Here is a 12484-nt window from a genome sequence, read left to right on the forward strand (position 1 = left end):
TAAACATGCAACAGTTAATGTTGTTGCACCAAGGATATTGTGCTGCATAACTAAATACTGATAAGGTCCCAAAAGTGATACCTATTGGCTATGCCAATACTTGTTTTTCATTTTTATAAAACAGGACTCTGACGAGGTCATCATCTGACCTTCACCTGGCCCTAGTTGGTGTGGGTGATGTAGTATGCCTGGTGAGTTTTTTGGAGGCGATGCTCAGAGGCATGAGGCTGTTTCATGTGGCTTTCTTTGCACCTAACCCTTGTGTTTGTCAGCTCACCTAACCCGTGCCAGCTATGGCTGTGTTGTTGGTTTGTGTCTTGGTAGAACAGTATTCTGCTTGGCTTTGTGAGCTGCGGTGCCGTGCCCTTGTACGACTCTGGATCGCCCTATTTGTCTCTCCCCAGTGATATTGAGGCACATGCCAGCCCACGGCAAGCGCTCGCTTTGTTTACAATTTGTGTCTTAACACCCAAAGTGTTCCCTTTATTTAGAAAGAGAGTCCACTGCCCTCTTGCCTTCCATCTCCACAGATACCCTCACATCTTCCCTCCAACAGTGCCCCTCATCTCTCCTTAGCATCTTTTTTTTTTTTTATACTTTATTTATCTTTTGTGAACAAATCAATACAGAGATCTCTGCAATGGTAACATCTGTCATGTGTGCGAAACAAACAGTGCGATGGCAATACTCCTGTGTCCGTTAACAATATAGAAGCATGGCTCCAAGCGGCAATATCCTGTTCTGTGTGACAGCAACCTAGACCGGCTGATCCCATGTGGCAAGGCAATGTATCACTGACCTCCACCATGCCCCTCTCCAGCAAAAGAGCTGTGCCCCTCAAATCCTGCAATGCCAAACCCATGCGCCACCCTGAGATCCTACCCGAGACAAGGGGGACCTGTCGCACCACAACCACCCCGAGGCCCGCTCGATCACGCGGGGGCACCACTGCCAAATCTAACTAACCCCTGTGGGCACAATTCCTGAGTCGGAGTGTGTGGGAGAAGCACCCGGCATATTCGCGATATATGTTCTGTAGGGACCCCAGATATCTTTGGGGCGGGCTGTTGCAGTAAGAAGACTGGAGTAAATCTCGATGTTTGTGCTACAGTAAGCCATATCAGTAAACCATGCATTAGTTGTGGGAACCGCCCCACTACCCCAGCGCTTAGCAATTTCTCGCTTTGCTAGTAGAAAGCCCAGTGCCGCCAGTCTCCTCACGGACTTGGGAAAGTTAACCGTGTATCCCAGCAACGCTACTTCCGGGGTAGGAACAAGTGTAAGCCCCAGCATATCCCCCATAATTTTGTGTATCTGCGCCCAGTATGGTTGCAATTTCGGACAAGTCCAGGTCATATGGGCAAAATCAGCATGCGGGGCGGCACACTTCCAGCAAGTGTGGGGCCTCTTGGGATCAATGGAGTGAAGTTTAGCCGGCGTCATGTAGATCCTGCGGAAAAACCTATAATGTAGGAGTTTGTGGCGGCTATTGAGTGATATCTTTTTGGTGACCTTACAGCAAGCGGACCACTGTTCATCCGTGATGGGCCTACCCAGGTCCGACTCCCACGCCAAGCGTAGTTTGTCGTCCGTGCAGGGAACCTGCATACTACATAGCTTGTACAGTTTAGAAATAAGATGTGCCCCTGTGGCCGTGTCGATGAGGAGAGTAAGTGGCTCAAAGGAAGCCGGCTCGAGGGGGAATTCCCCCAATTCCTGACCAGACTGTGAAATAAATCCGATAAAGGATAAATCTGTCCATGAAAGTGGCATCACTGAATCTCGCCTCCTCCGACACCGAGAATATGTGCCCGCCCGGGTATAAATCTCCAATCTTGGTGATGTCAAGTTTCTCGCCAGTGACCGGAAGCCATCCCTCATTCGGTAACGGGAGAGAAGTTGAGTATAAAATAGGCTGATCCGTGTAGCGCAATAGCCTACTCCAAGCCCAGCTCGTGGTAGTCACCGTTTGAATATCGACTGGACTTCTAGGTACTCCCTTGGGCAGCACCGCGGCCAATCGGCCCGGGAGCACAAAATCAGCCTCCGGGCAAAGAAATGGAATCCGCGCGTCCGGGTGTGCACACTGCGCAACCAAATAATATAGATACAAATCTGGTATTCCAAGTCCGCCTCGATCGTGCGGAAGCATGAGTATCTTCCAACCGACCCGGGGCTGCCTCCCTCCCCAGACCAATCTAATCAAATGAGCCCGCAGCGAGGCGAATACATTTTGGGTGAGGGGGATGGGTATATTATTAAAAAGATATAAAAATTTAGGGAGCACTATCATTTTTATAATGGCGATTCTAGCCGCCATAGATAGTGGAAGCCGTAGCCACTTGTCCACCTGCGATTCAAGCTGCGCAATCGCGCAGCCATAATTAAGACGAATAATCTCTTCTGGGTTCAGATGGATGTGTATGCCCAAATATCGTACAGAGTCCGAGCACCATTCGAGCGGATACTCGCACTGCCAAGGAGAAGTGCCGCTGGTCAATGGGAAGATTATGGACTTATGCCAATTGATACCCAGTCCGGAATGACGACCAAAGCGGAGTATTTCACGTATCAGAGGAGCCAGGTTCAGCTGAGGCTCTCTAACATACAATATGGTATCGTCGGCGTAGAGTGAGACCAATAGGGGACCCGTCCGGAATCGGAGCCCTCTGTGAAGGTGTCGCTCCTGAATATGTCGGATTAGTGGGTCCATGGCGAGAATGAACAGCAGCGGCGACAGCGGACAACCCTGACGGGTGCCGCGGGTAAGAGCAAACGGGCACGATAACGTACCATTAATGCGGAGCCTCGCCGTGGGGCGACTATATAAGAGCCGCGTGGTGGCAATAAAGCCAGCCGGCATGCCCATGCGCTGCATTATGGATAAGAAGAAAGGCCATTCTAAAGAATCAAAGGCTTTTTCAGTGTCCAGGAGAATCACCGCCGCGGGCGTGGCCGGGTTTATTCTATGCAGTACAGTAAATAAAGTCCGCAAGTTCAGTGATGTCGAGCGGTGGGGTGTGAAGCCAGACTGGGCAATAATAAACTCCATCAATTGTGAAAGTCTGTTGGCCACAGTTTTGGCGAGAATTTTGTAAACAATATTCAGTAGCGAAAGGGGTCTGTATGACCCACATAACACCGGGTCTTTATTAGGCTTTGGGAGTAAAACAATGACTGCTTCGCTTAGAGTGGGCGGGAGAGTCTCTCGCTCCAAGGCCTCGGCGTAGACCTCGATAAGCTTGGGTGCCAGCAGATCAGAAAATGCCTTATAAATGTCCCCCGACAAGCCATCAAGGCCCGCAGGACTTTAATCGCCCCTCGAACCTCGGTCACCGTTATAGGCTCCGCCATGAATTCCTGCATGCCCTTTTCCAAAAACACTAGCGCGATTTCGGATAAGTAATCCTCCCGTGCAGAGGCGGCCTCACTCTGTCTGGTCGTATATAATGCCGAAAAGTAGGCCAGAAACTCATCCCTGATCTCGGAGGGCGTCGTGCGAAACACGCCGTCTTCACCCCGAACTTCAGTAATGTACGACTTACTGTACGGCAGTCGAAGAGCCTGCGCTAATGTACGACCCGGCCGGTCGCCCTCGCCATATCTACGGGCAGTTTGGTATTTGCCGAGATATAGGATCTCTCTGTCTGCAGCTTCCCTGTACTCAGAGAGGAGACGCAAACGCCTGGCAAACACGGCGTCCGACGCTGCCCGGCGCGCTTCCGCGTCTATCGAGTCCAACTGAGCCTCTAACTGAGTAAGTGTCGTGCGCAACGCCTTGAGGACCCCGGCATGCTTGGCTATACAAACCCCCCCGAATGTAGGCCTTAAACCCCTCCCATAGCATAGCCCAAGAGTCCACCGAGCCGGTGTTAATCGCGAAATATTCCTCAATCGCCTCAGTGACCTCGTGACAGAAGAGGTCGTCCAACAGCGCTTTCCCAGGAAAACGCCACTGGCGCTCAAAACCTTCGGGGCGCGGCACATTCAGGGAAAGCAGGACCGGCGAGTGGTCAGAATATGTTCTGGGGAGAGTCCTCAACGTCCGAAACCAGGGGGACAGACCAGGGGAGAGCAACCAGTAGTCGATCCTAGTCCAGGTATTGTGTTGGCCAGAATAGTGTGTGTAATTAGTGGTGTCTGGGTTGCGCCAAATGTCAATAAGGGAGAATTGGTGACAGAGGTCTCTGCCGCGCCCTGGGCTTAGTGTCAGCGGCCAACGAGGTACCGTCCAATCCCACATCAAGCAATAGGTTGAAGTCGCCGCCTAGCAGCAGCATAGCGGGCTCCAGGGTCATAAGTTGCGCGATTAGCGCATGAAACAATTCTGGGGAGTCAGTATTGGGGGCATACACGCACACCAAGATGATCCCGTGTCCCATCATCACCCCTCTCACTATGCAATAGCGTCCCTCTCTATCCGCAATGACCTGCCGGCAATGAAACGGGACTCTTTTGTGAATCAGCACAGCAGCGCCTCTGGCATAGTTGCTAACATTGGCAAAGTACCTGTGTGTTCCCCAGGAAGCAGCAAAGCGAGTGCTGTTTGTGGAGTGTAAGTGTGTCTCTTGGATAAAGGCGACATCGACCTGATGCCGGTTCAGATAATGCATCACCTGCCTGCATTTACGTTGATTATTAAGGCCCCTGACATTCCAAGACATTAACGACAAGTTTATGGGGCTTTCATTCAGACCTATACGAGCCATCTAATCATCTGACAAAGCAATTGTACACAGGAGCCATCCGTACCACCAGATAACAGCAAAATCGTCACACACCAATGAATGCATCTGAGATCAAAACAACCTATCCCAACCCCCCTCCCCCCACCCAGCTGCACCACAAAAACTGGAGGCAATCCCAAAGTAGTAAACAACAAAAAAAAAAGATCCAAACAGATGCGCCATGTACAATCAGTCATTAACAAACGGAGCATCATTTCCAACATAACTCCCAGCGGTTTCCACCAAGGGGGGGGGGGGGGGGCAACGACCCGGCAGCATCCCAGCAATTCACATCAATCGTACATAAATTGTCCTGAGTCCCCAGCCAGCAACAAATGGAACAAGCAAGGGTCATACATAGGCGCCAGATCATCCCACCCCAGAGCCCGCAAACAGATCCTGGCTGGCCACCGATCCACTGCGCGGGGAGACTGACCACCCCCGCCGCCGCGGGGAGGGCATTCATTCGGCTTGTAGGCACGACAGAAGGCCTGCACCTCCGTAGGATTGTCAAAGAGCCGCACCCAGCCGTCAATCTCCACCCGCAACCGCGCCGAGTAGAGCATGCCATACTTTAGGCCGAGGTTACGGAGCGCAGCCTTCGCCCCTGCGTATTTCCACCTGGCCTCCTGAACCACAGTGGTGAAGTCCGGGTAGAAAGAGTTTTGAGCCTTGCCAGTGAATATCTCCCTTCTCTCGAGCGAGTCGTAAGGCAGTGTCCCGGTCTCGAAAGTTCATGATGCGGGCTATCAGCGGGCGAGGCGGGAGTCCGGGATTAGGACGCGGCCCAAGGGAGCGATGTGCCCTCTCTACCACAAAGCCCGACGTGAAAGAGTCTCTCCCAAAAATGTCAGCTAACAGTTTTATCATAAGGTCCACGAACTACTAGTATTTTGCCCTGTGTGTTTGCTCAGATTTTAGCGATAGACTTTTTCATTAAACGATATCATTATAGTTATCTACTGGATAATGTCTTTGTTTTTGTCATTATAAGATGGCCGCTTGATTTTTTGCTTCGTTGCTTTTTATTTATATCCTTCTCCAGGTATTGAATACCGTGGAGCGGGAGATTTAACGAAGTTTTCGCACGAGTATTCTATTTATCCACAAGTGCCACCAGAAAATAGCTAGAGATATCATATCTTTTTCGGGTGAGTTGATTTAGGACACATCAATTTTTATTTCTCTAATTTGACATGTTGTTTTCTGCTAGTGTAGAAAATGGTCTTGTGGTTTACTCACCGTTGATATAAACTTTTAAAGAGTGTTGATATATAGTATTTGATTTCATAAGCATTATTCTGGACAGTGTGTAACAAACTTTGGATTGCTTAGATTTGTCTTGTGCTCGACCTTCTTTGATATAATAAATATACTCGAGAACATTTGTTCCTCATACCTGAATATTCAATTGTTATATATTAAAACATTTGCTTTTACATATTTCTCATTAGGTATTAACCGATACTGATTGAAGGTCTACACATGCCCCCATCTACACTAATACTTTTTCCTTAACTGAAGAATTTCTATGAAATAGGTCCTTTGTTTGGTAAGTTGTATATGGTATCTGTTTATCTTATGAGCCATTTATCGGGCAAATACTGACGGGAGCGTTATTCCTTGCATCTTATTTTTCATTATGTCGGTCCATGTGTTCTGTTTTCCTCTTTTTTTTTAAATAATTTCCTTATACATTCCATGTGCTCTGCTCTCTTCTTTGTTTATAAAATAAACTCCTTATATATCTTTGGTATTACGATTCATGTGGCGAGGACCACATGTTCATAAACTGACATCAGTTTTGACAGGAATGATCAATGGGATAACATGTCCATATTATGAGCTCATTTTTAACATTGTATTATCTATATACATGGTAACTCTATTTTAGCGATAGGCACTTAAACCCTTTTTTTTCTGTCTTACTATATAGGCCCTTCTTCTTTTAGTGTGAACATTACATTGTCATTTTATGACTACACATGTTGTATAGTTAAAAATATTGTTTGTATAAGTTTGTTTATGTAGAATGTCTTTGTATTTTGATGTACACATATATGTTGGTGCTTTGGGTATTAAAATAAACTTTGTATATGTTTTTCTATAGCCCTGAAGAAGTCTCCTTGCAGGAGACGAAACGCGTCGGCTATGGCTTTCTTATGCTATTAAGGCTGTGATATTCTATGCCTGTGAAAAGATCAAATAAAGAAAAGAATTTGTTTGAAAATCATTTTGACGTCTTGGACATTCCTTTCAATACAACGGACTCCTTTTAAATAGTGCTGAACCCCTTTGCATGTATGTTTATGACAGGACTTGTTCCTAATTGAGGAGCCCAGAGGGAAGTGTTCCTCGGTTCGCTGCACTATTGAAGTTTATGTTAACGACACTATTAACTTGTCAGGTGCGGTAATATAGCCTTCACCCTCTTCGCATTTGTTAAAAATCCAGCCGGCCCGTCGCTGTGGACTCCGGAACCCCAATAATACGCACATTATTGCGGCGACTTCGCGATTCTAGGTCCTTGTTCTTAATGGCCACGTCTTTTAATATGCGCTCCATTCTGTCTAAGCGCTTGGCTGTCTGTGCAGTGCCGTCCTCGATGGCTGAAATCCTGGCCTCCGCCCCATCCAAGCGACGATCATGGGCCTGTATCTTGGCACCCATGGCTTCCAGCGTTTTATCCAAGGAGTCAAAGCGACTGTCTATGCTCTCCTTAGCATCTTTCACATGCATTTTTTTTGTTTTCTAGCGCTGCTCATACCAGAGTAGGGTGTCAGAGCACTTTACATCACACACACTTTATACTGAGACAATGAATCAAACGTGTGTAAATACGTTTATAGGAACTTTACAATTGACAGTGACGATTAAAAGGTGTTGGAATCACATCCATACTGAAGGCAGTGTATTTCAAGAGCGTTTGTACTGGAGAAGCACAAACTCAGGATCTGAATTTTACCACTGTGGTTGGCTATAATAATGTGAATGTATTTCTACACAAATTAACCCTTATTATTCAGCAACATTAGGATAATGAAAGACTGGGGAAAAACATAACATTGATGCAATTTGCATGCAGCTTTTAGACAGTTCAAAGGTCACTGTGCTTTTATGAACTGCAACTAACAAAAGGATCTACATGACAAAAGCAATAACCCACGAGCTATCCACATAAAATGCAGTTCTGTGATCTGCGTGGTACACTTTTTTGTAGCAGGTATGTTAATGCTCTGCACTATTTTATGATGAGTCAAAACCGCCACTAGACAACTCAGAGCTCGCTCCAGCAAGAACGCTAATCACCAGAGTTAGCTTGGCATTTTTATTGTTGCCTGAAAACTGCTGGACACAAAAGGAACTCTGCAGCAGGTACTTTAAAACCTATGAGTTATTTCTAAAGTCAGAGGCCCTCCCAGGTCAACCTTAGGTGCGGCTGCACCGGTCGCACTGCCCTAAAACCAGCCCAGCGCGGTCTAATCCCACATATGTACCCGAGTCCTGTGGTCACAGCCTGCCTCCTGTCGGCCCTTGCTGAGGAACAGATGCAGATCTGGGTGAGCCATAAATAGGAGGCAGTTGGTTCCTTTCTTAGCACTGGATGCAGTTCCCTGCCGACAGTCCCAGGGCGGTTCTTCATCTTATTTTTGTCTGTAATTGGTCGCCTGCTTGTCCCTGTCGGAGCCTGCTATCACATCAGACATTGATGATGGGGTTCTGCTGTTTATAATGACAGTCCAGGGACAGGGCTGCTGGCGCTGCTGAAGATGGGCCCAGAGAACAGAAACTGAGTGGGGATTAGATCAGCCTAAGAACATACCATGTTATACAAAGTCATGTGATCAGCACGGATATCCCGCCTTCAGTTACTAGGAGGGCAAAGTACCAGCGCCTCCCTCTGGGCGTACTTTGGTAGCGCCCTGGGTTTCCATTCAGCTGCTCTGCAGTGTTTGGTTAAATGCAGTTCGTAAAGGGTTGTTAAAAGGCGAAGCTAGTAATCTGTCGTTTTGGCTGATGTGAGCATAAAACGAATGTTGCCCTGCTTTATGTGTGTTATTGGCTATGCCGTTGTAGTAATTTTTGCTGCGCTGTGTGGTTGGTTGTCCATTGCCTGACCCATGCAGTTTAGTCTCTAGAAGACCACACTGCTAGCCAATAAACAGCTTTGATGCAATGTGGTGCACTTAATGGGCCTAAAATGTATGTTGGTTTGGTGTGGTGGTGGTTGTTAAGTTCAGTTGTCAGTGATTTGCTCACTGTATGCTTTGGTGCGGTTATGCACATGATGCTGTCCGGGTCTTTGTAGCATGTTTCGTTTGCCCTATATTGGCATTCATTTGTGTGACGTTGGCCTGGGCTACCCTCACTGGATGTTACCTCAAAGCCTGCTCTAATGGCGACCCTCTGCTTATGGACCTACAAAGGCGTGTCCTCGCACTCGGAAAGGTTCAGGATGTAGGGGCAAAGACCGCAGCCTGTTCCGCTCTAGGGTTTTCGGATCTTGGGCCGCTAGGATAGAGGGAGTCAGTGCAATGTGGTAAGGGGCCAGCAGCTGTGCAATGAGTTGGTGTTCTGCTGAGTAAGATCACTGCTGCCTAGTGTGACATACATCGCTATGCAGACCTTACATTTCTTTGTCAAGGGCTCCCCAGTTATGCATGACCAGCACAATGTGCCATCAGTGCTTCTAGACAAGGCTTGAAACTGACCGATTGGCTATGCTAAAGCTTTTTTTCCAGTACTGAACGGCATCGACATAAAAAAAAAGTTGATGAGGTGTATGTGCGCATGCGTCATGACACTGCGTCAGCCCAATGTGATAATATATACCAGTGTCTGTGTGACGATGCATGCGCACATGGCATGAGGGGGCTGCCATTTTTAATATTATTATTATTATTAACCAGTTCTAAGATGTCAATTCCTATCTTAGAGCAGAAAATAAAATGTGTGCAAAAGCATGTGTTATGAAGATTGCAGCAACTGGGCCCTAAAACCCCTCAATATATATTTTTAACAAGCATTGGCCGCGCGGGAAACAAGCATTGGCCGCGAAAGTGAAACTGATGAATGCCGCGAAAGTGAAACTGATGAAAGTGATTGCGCGGCCTGCTGCAGTATAGCGAGGCGGGGGGGGAGTGGAGGCCAGCAGAGTGACGCGATCTGCGGTGGGGAAGGGGAGGGAATTGAAGCACAGAGAGAGGCATGCAAGGGGGGGGGAGGGAATTGAAGAGCGGAGAGAGGCACGCAAAGCGCGCGCCCGCACACATGCACTCAAGCTCTAGGCCGGCCATGGCAGCACCCCTTACTAAAAGTCGAGCAATCAGCGCATGCGCTGCTCTAGGCTCGACCTAAAAACGACATACATCAGAAATACTTAGCAAGTAATTAATGTCCGTCTCAGGGGCAATCCCCTGCTACCCTTGGGGTTCTTCACAGAGTTTTACCCTGTATAGTGAAGATAATGCAATGCACCAAGGTCTAACGGGCCCGGAATCCTTCCGGGACCTCACTAGTCACCACCGATGCTCCGAAGAGACAGATTGGTTAGGGTGGCCCTCCTGCCAAAGAACGGAAGGGCCAGGACGGATTTATGGCTTACCCCGACCCCATTCGCCCTCTTTACTCTTTGGGGGCACAGGAGAAGCTTTGCAGGCCTTAAGGCACTCCTGCAGGGCCGCTTAGTGTTTGGTGGGCCTTGGGAGCTGGGCGAAAACCGGATTGCTCAGGCCACAGACGACCTCCTGAATGGCACTAAAGATGCCGGCAGAAATACTGGCGGGCCTCAGGGATGGGCCCGTCTCTTCAAATCCTAGCCTCTCCTGGATAATCGCACATGGTGCTGATCTGGGGGGGGAAGAGCCTCAGTGATGGCCCTCGAGCCCGAACCTGCCCCTGGTTGCTGAGCAACGCACCGGGGGACCGCCTCCGCAGGGTTTCCCTTGGCCAGCGGTGCCCGAGACGGTAATCGTGTGCATCCAGCTGGCTTCCTTGCATTGGAAGCGCTGAGGTCAGCTGAGAAAAATGAAGCGTTTACCACACACTATCTGTAACTAAAGCACCCGTGTGAGAAGTTGGCCTGCTATATGCTGTTCACTAGTTCTAGTGGACACCTTGCACCAGTACGATTCGACTCTTATGGTAGATAGGTTTAAGACAATTTTTTAAAGAAAGCTATCCTAGTGGTAGCTGTGGAGAGCAGCCTTCAGGCTAAGTTTCAGAGGAATGTAAAGCAGCTTGTTTTACCTTATAATCTCTTGAATTACCAAATGAAAGGACACCACACAGGTGTGTGTGTATATATATATATATATATATATATATATATATATATATATTTTTTTTTTTATTACTAGACACACTCTACTAATCTCTTTATGAGATTAGAAGTCAGGAACATATGCACAAATCAACGTTTCACAACAAGTTAAGCACAAATATGGCTGGGGCCCTAGGGGCGTACCAGACCATATACTAAAAAAGAGACTTAGGAATATCGACTTGCGAGGGGACCAGGCCTAGAGCCTTCAGAAGAGCTGGGGCTTCACTAATCCACCCAAGGCAGGTAAGTAAAGGACCCACGGGAGACGCATGCAGTGTGAGAACACAGTCGCGGATGCCAATAGACTTCAATGGAGCAAGTCGCGGTTGGAATTTTAAAGTTTTAGGATACTTCGGGAGAGTCTACAAGAAAGTCACTTACAGGGTAAGTAATTCGAGGGTCAACACACACAGAGGCACCGGAGTACTCGAGTTACCTCACCCAGGGAAGCCGGGTGCATAGGTGTCTTTTGGTGTCGGGTCGCGGCGTCTTTTTCAATGGGAGCCAAAGAAGACTTGCTACTTGTGAAGACAGAAGAAGTGTCCAGTGGAATCCAAGGCTGGATTCAGAAGAAAGAAGACCTGAAAGCAGAGGAGACAGTGTTCAAAGTCACTTGCCAGTGACCCGGGGCCAGGAAGCTGGATGCCCACAATTGTCGGATGATTTCAGGTGATCGCAGGTGTCTTGACTCTCCAGCCACGAGGTCCAGGAGGCGTCGAAGACGACCAGGAGCTGGATTCGGTGTGTCCCATGAAGTCTGCAGCTTACTACGGTGTCGGTGACCAAATTGGAGCCAACAAGCCTTGGTAACAGCAAGTCTCGTGGAAAGTGTAAAAAGTCAGCGGTGCAGACCAGCAAGGTCTGAGGGACTCACCCAGCGAGGGTAAGTCAGGGCAGGCCTGGAGCAACCAGGGGAGCCCTTTGGATTTGTAGAAAAGCCTTCTGGGGATCCACCAGCCAAACAGCAAGGGATCGCGAAGACGCCTCGGGAGGATTTCTTCAACAGGGGCCCACAGTCACTCAGGACGGGGTAGGCCTCTGATCTTCGGTGGAAATCCTGTTGGAGGCTTGGACCACACGTGGTCCAATGCACAAGTTTGTGGAACGTCATGAAGGGGTTGCACTCGAAAATAGTGCACTGTACCCAGGGATTTTCGCTGGGGACTCACGATGGCCTTGGAGAAGTCAGGGAATCCTCTTCCTGGGCTGCAGGGACTTCGGACTCTGGCGGGAAAGTTTGGGACCGTCGATGCAAAGTTTTGGTGCCTGCCAAGCAGGGGTGTCACTCCTTGACTCCAAGGGAGATTCTTTAGTCTTCCAGAGGTAGTGGAACGTCGAAGGTCCAGGATTCTTCTTCAGAGCGTCGTCCAGGGATATCTAGTTTGCAATGGCAAGGGTTCCCTAACTTATACTGAAAGGAAGGGAGGGACTA

The 12484-nt window shown here is 48.5% G+C and overlaps 1 protein-coding gene across 1 annotated transcript in view; it reads right to left on the bottom strand.

The window, feature by feature from the left end:
• Positions 1–12484, bottom strand: part of LOC146830150 (C-type lectin domain family 2 member D-like) — a 154433-nt gene that overhangs the window by 108727 nt on the left and 33222 nt on the right. The window lies entirely within an intron of this gene.

The sequence above is a fragment of the Triturus cristatus genome, chromosome 5_1 (genome assembly GCF_964204655.1).
Source record: "Triturus cristatus chromosome 5_1, aTriCri1.1, whole genome shotgun sequence".
Lineage (NCBI taxonomy): Eukaryota > Metazoa > Chordata > Amphibia > Caudata > Salamandridae > Triturus > Triturus cristatus.